The sequence below is a fragment of the Nycticebus coucang genome, chromosome 15 (assembly GCF_027406575.1).
Source record: "Nycticebus coucang isolate mNycCou1 chromosome 15, mNycCou1.pri, whole genome shotgun sequence".
NCBI classification, from domain to species: domain Eukaryota; kingdom Metazoa; phylum Chordata; class Mammalia; order Primates; family Lorisidae; genus Nycticebus; species Nycticebus coucang.
This window is the reverse complement of record NC_069794.1, coordinates 22,355,274-22,364,134: the sequence shown is the minus strand read 5'-3', so window position 1 is coordinate 22,364,134 and position 8,861 is coordinate 22,355,274. Positions and strand designations below refer to the sequence as shown.

The following is an 8,861-nucleotide window of genomic DNA, read 5'->3' as shown; positions in this document are numbered from 1 at the left end:
TATTTTATGTGTTTTGATGTTTTATCAGATAGGAAAGCTTTCATTAAGATTCATAGGAAGTAGTTTAACAGAAGCCCAAGCTTTCTCACACGAGCCCTGCCCTAGGGGGCCCCAGTTCACATGCAGGGGGCCCAGGAAGTGGTCAAGGGTCCATATACTTCTTACACATTGATTCTGGAATGTCCATATCAGGCATTTTGTAGCTACATATTTTGTAGCTGGCATTTTTGTCCTGCTACTTCCTGATCACATGGATGATGCAATAGCTCCTATTATCACATCTCTAATTCTGTTCGAAGTTGAGGGAAAACAATGGACATCCAAAATTATAAATTATTTATCCTCATAATATCACTGCTGCCAGAAAACAAAAGCAGATTTTCACTCCAGGGCCAACCCTGGAGAAGAAGACAAACTGGGAACATGAGGATTTGGCAGAGCGGAGTGGCCTTACTATGATTCGCAGATGTTAATTAGGATATATGCCTGTGAGTGGAGCTCAGTGGCCTTAAACAAGATGGGGGTTCTGTGGACAAGAAAGAAGAGAGTGGTTAATTGGCTAACACTAAAGTATCCAATTCTTTAGAGGAAACTAATGGTTTTCTGTGCTAAATATATGTGGTATTTACTTTACGTTCTCTTGAAACCAGTATAAGCTATGAATAAAAACATTGCATTGGTCGAATTTTAAGTTTGTGTAAAACTGATTTATTGCAATAGGCCGTGGCAAGAATGTCCTGCTATATAACTCCGTCAAATTCCTTCACAGAGCTTTATTTCTTTAAGATGAGACTGAGATAAACAATACATACATTTAAACCAGGAAAAAAAAAAAAAAGAGAGAGGAGAGAGAGAGAATGATATGTATTTTTACCTAAAATTTGGCAGCCACTATAAGGATCACATTTGTTTTACATTTAATTCTTAAAATAAGGGAGATGTGTGTGACCACATGCATTTTGCATATCAATAAACCTAGACTCAGAAATGTTAATTAATTTTCTCGTATTTAATATTTTACCAATAAAAGCATCAAGAGAAAATTAGACGAGCTGTCATCTATGAATTTTTGCACATCATTTGGATTATACTTTTAATAAGATTGTGAATAAATTAAGGCAGGATTTAGATGTTGGTGCTTAAACATGTGTTCACTTGTTTACTCGTGCAGTATGCAATAAATGATTTTTGAGCATATAGAATATGTTAAACGCTCAAAATATTAAAAGAAATAATAAGATAAAATCACTTTTCTCCAAAGGTTCTTAAAGTAGAGAATTAGATAAATAGGGGCACGGCCACTGCTATTTTCTCGTAAGTGTTATAAAAGGAATGTCCGCACTGTAAGTCAGAACAATGAGCTGGAACATCCTCGTTGTACCATGAGCACGTTGGTTGTATATCTGAGCATTTAGCTCTGTGTGTGTGGCGGGGGGTGGAGGGGGGTGTGAGGCCATTGAACAGCTTTTGCAAACCCAAGTGTATTTGAAAATATTAAGAGACAAGAGAACCCATGGTCTAGATTACAAATAACTATAAGACTTAAATATAATTGAAGTATAAATGTTAATACTATAAGTAAAAACATGAGTGTGCACAAACATGGAGTCTCTAGTGCTGTGTAAATGCTCCTTTATTCAAGGATATGTAGAATCGCAAAGACAAACTCTATTTCTGTGATAGCTCCACCACGCTTGTAGAGTAGAAAATAGGCTTATAGTTAAAAAGAATGTGGGCATGAACACAAACTGTGGAGAACTTAAAGTAGACAAGTGGTGATAACGTCAGTTAATAATAATAGAGTTAAGAAATTGATGTGTGGATGGATTTAGGGACTGCAAGATGGTCCAGATGTGTGAAATTATCTAATAGCTCTTTATGTTATATTTATATTTATTGTAACTTAATAAGTTTTGTTTTATATGTGTTTATAACTTTACCCTATAGCAGTTTTATTACTCTTACGTTAGTCGTGGCCCAGCCTTTATGCTCAGGGTCCTATGCGTGCCTTCAATCTGGGCAGTCATATCTTTGTTCCTTTCTGAAAAGTTTCAGCCATTAACTCAGAGACTGCTGCATTCCCCTCATTCTTTGAATTTGGAATTCCAGTGAAATAAATATTTAGCAGAGTTTATTATGAGGTGTTCTAAACCTGGAGTAGATCTTCATAAACATTCCACAATAAGTCCTAAAATAATACCCATGTGTATAGGCATGCATAGATGGACGCACATAAAAGGTGTGACAGTTACGTTTGCAAACTTGCCACCGTGTGCTCACGCACACAGCACTATACCAACAACTCAGGAAGGTTTCCTAACTTTGGTAACTCAGTGCCTCTCAGCTGTGTTGCTGTAGACACATGGCAGTGACTTTCTGATGGGTGTTCATTATTATTGTGTATTTTGTAGCTGTCACAAGAATGTTGGAGCTTGAATTAGAGCAACAAACAAACATGAAACTTCTTATTAATCTTGGCAAGAGTGGAAATGATATCAGGGACATGTTAGCCTAAGTTGATGAGGATAATGCAATGAAAAAACCAGCAGTGTACAAATGACTAAATGTTTTTCTTAGGAGATAGAATGTGTCCCTGATGAAGAGAGGTGAGGGTGACCAGCAAGAATAACAACTGATGAAAACATTGCAAACCTTCATCTAATTGTGTGTCAAAATTGTCGGCTGCCTGTGAGAAACATTGCAAACCAAGTAAACATTGATAGAGAAGTGGTTAAGAAAATCTTAACTAAAAATGACCTGAACTTTTCACCAACCCGTGGTTCAGTTTTTGCATCACAACACACCGGCTCACACAGCACTGTCCGTGAGGGACAGTAAACCAATAGCTGTACTGGAGCACCCTCCCTACTTACCTCATTTGGCCCCCATCACGATGTTTTTCTTTACCTGGAGAGGAAGAAAATATTGAAGACATTTTGATGACATTCAGGACATCAAGGATAATATGACGACAGCTCTGATGGACATTCCAGAAAAATAGTTCCAAAATATCTTGGAAGGGTTAACTAGGTGCTGATGTCAGTACGTAGATTCCCAAGGGGAGTACTTTGAAGGTGATCATAGCCACACCCAGCAGTGAAGTATGTAGCACATTTGTTTTCAGAATTAATCTTGGGGTATTTTAGGCTTCTTATACTTTGGAGAGACTTCTGGAAGTGTTAGCTTTCTGTCTTTCATTAGGGACCCAATTAGAACAATTTCAAAATTGTGTAGTGTGGGTTCTGTCTCCTACTATATTAGCTCTAAGAAAAAAAGAAGTATATTTGAACATTAGGAGGAAAATATTAGGATACGATTTCCCCACTGAATGCCTGCTTGCCTAGTGGAACATTTTAAACGTACCAAAGTTGAAGCTATGGGTCTGGTCATACATTTAATTTTATGTAGATCTGGGTTCAGGCCCCAGGTTTGCTCCAGGATTGAATGCCTGAGTGCCTTTGTATCACATATTTTTAAATTTCTAACACTCTTTGTCAGAATTCTAAATTTACAAACATGCAATCAAGATACATGTGGACTTCTTAACTTGAAATGCATAGTACAGATCTACACAATTATTATAATGGAATGTGGTTTAAATAGTATCCTTGAAACACACATCATTTCTAAATACAGTTATTTCACTTCCAACATCCAGCATTAAACCCACTATGAACTAATCACCATGTGCTTCATTACACTATTGGCCTGGAGGTTGGAACATTCACTTGGCATAAATTCACACTGTAAGCACTTTTTTTCAAGCTTTCTGTGATAAGCAACCATAAGAAGTTTGGTTTTATTTTTAGTTACTGTATTTTTACATACTGTACATATTTTTATGTGTGAGTTTGTGTGTATGTGTAAACACTTATACAGGGTGTTTGTGCCCAATTTAAAATAGTTGTATATATATACACACACACACATATATATATATATGATCAAATCTATTGGTTTTTGTTGTTGTTGCTTGTTTTTATTTATTTATTTATTTTTTTTTTGAGACAGTGTCACTTTGTTGACCTGGGTAGAGTACCCTGGTGTCATAGCTCATAGCAAACTCAAACTCCTGGAAACAAACCATCCTCTTGCCTCAGCCACCCGATTAGCTGGTACCACACGCACCTGCCATAATACCTGGCTAGTTTTTCTATTTTTAGTAGAGATGGGGTCTCACTCTTGCTCAGGCTGGTCTCAAACTTTTATGCTCAGGCAATCCACCCACCTCAGCCTCCCAGAGTGCTAGGATTATAGGCATGAGTTACTGCACCGGCCAAAATTTACTTTGTGATTCTCTTCACCGTGTTTATTTCCCCCAGGTTTCTGTGCCCAGGGGCTGAAAAAGGACCCCCCTGCACATCACAAGCACATGTATTTTACTTGAAAGTCTGGAGGCCATGGTCACAGTTTCTAGCTGCTATATTAAGTCTTCTGTAGTAGGCAGTATTCATTGGTGAAATGTGACAGAAAGTCAATGCAAACTAGCTCAAGTTCAAAGTGAGATTTATTGGTGGATGCATCCAGGAAGAACAAAGGTAAAACTGAGGTAGAGTGGAACCAGACAATTAAATGTCTTCAGCATTCTTTCTACATCAGTCTTTTCTGATTTTTCTTCCATGGACAATTTAGTTATGGTCTTGAGCAGCAAGTCTTTCTATGTCGTTGGTAGGTCTGGACTCGCACTAAGGATTTCATAGCCTGTTAAGTGATACCCTTCATGCTGGTGGGAGTTAGCAAAATCTCAGAGAATGTATCAGCTATTTTGGTAGGGTCATTATTTCCTGACTTTGGGAAGTAGACTATTTTATAGTCAGAATAAGAAATGGAGGAAACACGGGTCAAACTATACACACACATACACCTAAGTACACCTGTACACATATGTGTGTGGCAAAAATACCCCAATCCCTGGTTCTACAATTGCAGAAGACACTAGGGCGTCTGTGGAGTCACTTTACCTTCCCTGGCTTGGCTTCTCCTTTTCACCTTTTACTTTCAGTAACGTAAGTAGCATGAAGGCTGTCTTTGGTCTGATAACTGGTGTTTTTAATAAAGTGTACTTTTCCGAAGTACTTTAATATTGATCTTCCCTTGAACTACCATTTCTTTTTATTACATTTTCTGTTCTGGTATCTTTCACTTCAGTTCATATGGGAATTATTTTTCTTCTATCCTCTTATGAATGATTAGGGCAAGCACAGAGATCTTTTTTATCCTGAGACTCTTCCATGAAGAGCTCCCACACACACCATGCAGATTGTACATGGCACAACCTGAAGAAGTCCTGTCTCCTTAGACAATGAGGTGACGTGTTCTCCTGAGTTTAAATATCTTCAAATAGTCGCCTATTGTTACCAAAAATGTGCTTGCTATGAGAATGCAGTTGAACTCCAAATGCTGCATACCTAAGCTTTCCTTAGAAGATTTTCAGCTTTCGATACTTAATATACCTAAATTAGCTCTAAATGTTTATTCATTTTTTGCTTGCTCAGTGTTGGCTTTCTTAGTTTTTTACATTATGGCCAAATTTAGGGTCCTATCACCCAATTCCTTGTATCATATTTGTAACAGATACAGGCTTTGTAAACATTAACATTAAAAGAATGAGAGACTAATCCATATATTTTCAGTCTTTCCTTAGGTTCCTATGTAATCAGAGTACAATTAGCACCACCACTGGGAAATTCTACTGTTTTCACATTCTCTGAATGCTGGAATGATGAATAAAGGGCAGGAAAGTAAAACTTAAGTAGATAGTTTAACTTCTAGTAACTAATATGTAGGGAAGATGTGCTATGTAATTATTCAAAGAAGTTCTAAATTGGGACTTCAAACATACCATATTTATATGAAGGCAACTCAAAATTAGACATTTCATTAATAGTTCTTGTAATAAAATAGCCTGTCCAAAAATATTAACAAACTGTTTTGAGTTTTCCAGGTGTATTATTAGTTTTCCGTTGCTGCATAACAAATTACCCCGCATGCCGTGGCTTAAAATGACCCCTTTTCATATTTCACAGTTCTACGGATTAAAAGTCTGACAACTGTTTTCCCTAGTTTCTTTGCTCAGCCCCTCACAAGACTGTTCTCACAGTATTTCTAGGGCTATGTTCGAATAATAAAATTTGGATCCTCTTCAAAGCACACGTGTTTGCTGCAGAATCCAGTTTCTATTGTTATAGAACCAGGTCTCCATTTCCTCGCTGACTACCATCAGTATCCTTTGGGATATTTCATCAGTAATCTTCATTGCATCAAATCCTTTTCAGGCCTTAAAGAATCTTTCTCACTAGGAAGAGCTTCTCTGATTTCTCCTGATTTCCACTGAGGATGATCTCCCTATCTTCAAATCAAATTATCTGGGGCTTTAAATACATTTGCCATGCCAGAACACAGATGAACATTTATTGATTAACTGGGACAAGAGGTGAGATGAATTAGACGTTGGGAATCTTGAGACCTATTGCAGAATCCTGCCTCCCATCCCAGGGTCGGGCTTTATATATTGCTTTCACTAATTTCTTGTAGAAGATGTGAGACCATGCTCTGGCTCAATAAAATTTATTATTATTTATAGAAAATTGCATATAGTAAATATAACTTACAGTATACATACACACAACTATAAGTCAACAACAGCATGGCTTTTTTTCTGAGAGACAGTGTCAAAAATCAACAGAATTAAGTTGAAACTTATAAAATCAAGGCATGAATACTATAAAATGAAATAGGTAATTATAATAGGCAAGATATAATTGATTTTCCATCGTTTTTGTTTTTAGTTCTATCATAGTTAATTATGACCAGAGTTAAAAAGTTAATTTTTTTTGAAAGTTTATGTAAAATAATGACAAATCCTCCACTTCCCTTTCATTGACATAGTAACTTTAAACATTTTATTTCGATATTTTGGCATTTGATCTAAAGACCAGGCTTCTATCTCTTTTTTTGCTTTTTGAAATTTGATATATACATTGACTTGGCACTTTTGAAAATAAAAGCTGTTTTCTGCTATCCACTAGACACAAAAGTAATTCCTCTTTCCTTTTATCCTTCCAACAGAGTTATTTGATAATATAATTAAATATTTGGTATTATAATTAGGCTATATGTATATACAAATGTAGATACAGATGCATGTCATAGACTTTGACTAGATATTCATTCTTGTTGTTGTTACTGGCATTAAATATTGTCAAGCTATGCAAACCTGACAAGCATTTGGTGTTAGCAAGGAGTTTACTTGTGGTAACAGGAAGCGATAACTACCTGGTGCATTCCTGAGCCACAGTCTCAGAGTGCTTAAGGAGGACTTTGGAAATATTCTGGGTTTGGAGCATTGAATTGCTTTTTGTTGATATTGATTGAACTGTTATGTCAATACTTTTATTACTCCTTCCAAAAATTTAGATTATCATTTGCCTCATATGGTTGTGATGATGTAAAATAAGATCCTATGTGGTCCCCTTCAGTGATGACACGATGAGGAGCCAGAAAGGTCACATTCTGCTCTTGGTCCTTGTCAGTGCCACGTTCGGTGGTGCTGTGCATGGATTCCTTTTGCAAAAGTGTCCTGTTCATTGATTGATTTAGAGGCATTTGTCTGAGAAGGGACCAGACCCAAGGATACTTGAGTAAACTCTTTTGTCCTTTTGTGTATAGAGGCCAGTGAAAACCCAGCTATATCTAAACTGTGCTGTCCTCTAGGTGTGTTGGGCATTAAGGTGAAGATCATGCTACCTTGGAACCCTACTGGTAAGATTGGCCCTAAGAAACCTTTGCCTGATCACGTGAGCATCGTGGAACCCAAAGATGAGATACTGCCTACTACGCCTATCTTGGAACAGAAGGGTGGGAAGCCAGAGCCGCCTGCCATGCCCCAGCCAGTCCCCACAGCATAACAGGTTCTCCTTGGCAGATGTATCTGGAGTCTGGATGTTGCTCTGTAAAGACCTTTAATAAAGTCTTGTACAAAGACAAAAAAAAAAAAAAAAAAAAAAAGATCCTATGTGGTCAGAACATGTCAGAGTTGGAGGTTGTAGAGATTTTGCTTGAAAATTTGGGCTGTGGCATCAGAATTTCTGGACCTCAATCATAATTTTATGATTTAACTAGTTATATAAAGTTTAGCAAGTTATTTTCATATTTCTGAGCCTCAAATATTTAGCAGTAAAGTGAGGATAATAATAGAATCATCATAGAATCATTGCAAGCTTTACATATGAAGTAGAATTATGTATAAAGTATTTAAATTAGTGCTAAGCACAGAGTAAAATTATAAAGATATCACAGATAGTTATCATTTATGAAAATATCATAGCCAGAGAGTTTAGTATAATCACTCAAAAATATATTTTTTTAATTCCCATCATTCTATTTGCTATTATTTTAGTAGTGCCTAGCCACAACATACCTAGTAATATTCAAGAATCAAAAAAATGGTAACCTTATTTAAAGCATTACTGAGAACATCATTGTTCATATTTTATGTGGAATAAAATTAAATAAACAGACCATTTTCAATGTTTGAACTCAGTATGTACAACGAAGTGAAATCTACATTAGACATGTATTTCAAGTAAGCTGTGGAATTTCCTGACTAGCATCACAAAATAACTATGAAACTTGTTTTTAACTACCCTTCATTATATAATTCTTTTTCGAGGAAATTGAAGACTGACAACCTTGTTTCCATCTGGAAACATCTAACATCTGTGGTTGTAAACATCAAAACACAGCTGTTGCAGTTCTGAGTAAGCACTCCAATTTATTTACTTTTGACTTTAAAAAGATCTTCAGTTTTCATCAAACATCACAGTTGTTAAGCCATATTCTTACAGCAGGAGGAAAAACAA

The 8,861-nt window shown here is 36.4% G+C and overlaps 1 non-coding gene across 1 annotated transcript; it reads left to right on the top strand.

Annotated features, from left to right (window-relative positions):
- The first annotated feature begins 7,472 nt into the window (after positions 1 to 7,472).
- LOC128567090 (small nucleolar RNA SNORD15) lies at positions 7,473 to 7,618 on the top strand. Its single transcript, XR_008374759.1, has one exon. It is a non-coding gene; the product is annotated as a small nucleolar RNA SNORD15 (small nucleolar RNA).
- The last annotated feature ends 1,243 nt before the right edge of the window (positions 7,619 to 8,861 follow it).